Source organism: Mandrillus leucophaeus, unplaced genomic scaffold (genome assembly GCF_000951045.1).
Source record: "Mandrillus leucophaeus isolate KB7577 unplaced genomic scaffold, Mleu.le_1.0 Scaffold250, whole genome shotgun sequence".
Taxonomy (NCBI): domain Eukaryota; kingdom Metazoa; phylum Chordata; class Mammalia; order Primates; family Cercopithecidae; genus Mandrillus; species Mandrillus leucophaeus.
The window spans coordinates 1,622,570-1,623,461 of record NW_012102588.1 but is presented as its reverse complement, the minus strand read 5'-3'; the positions used below and the strand labels follow the sequence as shown (position 1 = coordinate 1,623,461).

The window sequence follows — 892 nt, the reverse complement described above, 5'->3', positions numbered from 1 at the left end:
GAACTGTCCTTTCTATAACCAGTCATGTTAAAAGATTTTGCAAACATTATAACAAGGAAGGCCAGGTCACGGTGCCTTTGCAGCCTTGTTATTTGTAACCAGCAACTTCTTAAATTGATGAAGTTGAGTTGCTCTTGAGACCTTCTGCGGGTTCTGGAAATGTCACTGGGGTTGACAAGCACAAGGAGTTAGTTACAGTGGCTTTTTGAGAGGCCATGAGTGGACGACACAGCAAGACAGGAAACAGGTGCTGGCAGCCAGCAGGCACTCGATAAATATTGGGTGAATGAATTGACAAGACATTTCGCTTCTCATTATCTCCACACGAGATGAAAAATTTGAGGGGAGGAAGGAAGGGCAGGAGAGGGGCCCCTTAGATGTCTTCCTCCGGATTTTTTGTTAAGCCTTTCCTAGACAGTTTACAGAAGGCTTTGGGTAGAGAAAGCACTGGTTAGACGAAAGCAGCCCCCTCCCACCTTGTGGGCATGAAGAGTCCAGAGGAGACCACCTGAGAAGCTTTTCAACTGCCTTCCAAGCCTCCCTTGAACTTCACTGCGGGAGAGTAGGGACCCCGGACCCCCACTCAAATAGAAGTTTCGAAGGAGGTGCTCTAGGCTGAATCTGACCTCCCATGCCCCAAGGAGGCAAACAGATGGTACCCCTCGGAAAGTAGCAGTGCAGGTTGGCTAGAGGCCTGGGCGGTGAGCTAGGACTATGGGGCACAGTGGGGACACGCCTGGTGGCTGTACCAGGGCAAGGCGGGGGCGTCCACTGCACCTGCAAATCCCGCTCCTCATCTTGGCCCCCCTGCATCCCCGCGGTCAAGCCCACCCCGGAGAGGCTGCCTGCGGGGCTGCAGTGGAGAGGGGGTCTGCGGCCGAGAGGAGGGAGG

The 892-nt window shown here is 53.7% G+C and overlaps 1 protein-coding gene across 1 annotated transcript in view; it reads left to right on the top strand.

Moving 5' to 3' along the window:
- The first annotated feature begins 308 nt into the window (after window positions 1-308).
- Window positions 309-892, top strand: part of NCALD (neurocalcin delta) — a 439,835-nt gene continuing 439,251 nt past the window's right edge. The window contains exon 1 of the mRNA XM_011983487.1: window positions 309-701. The gene's annotated coding sequence lies outside the window, so the exon portion shown is untranslated. The remainder of the gene's footprint in view (window positions 702-892) is intronic.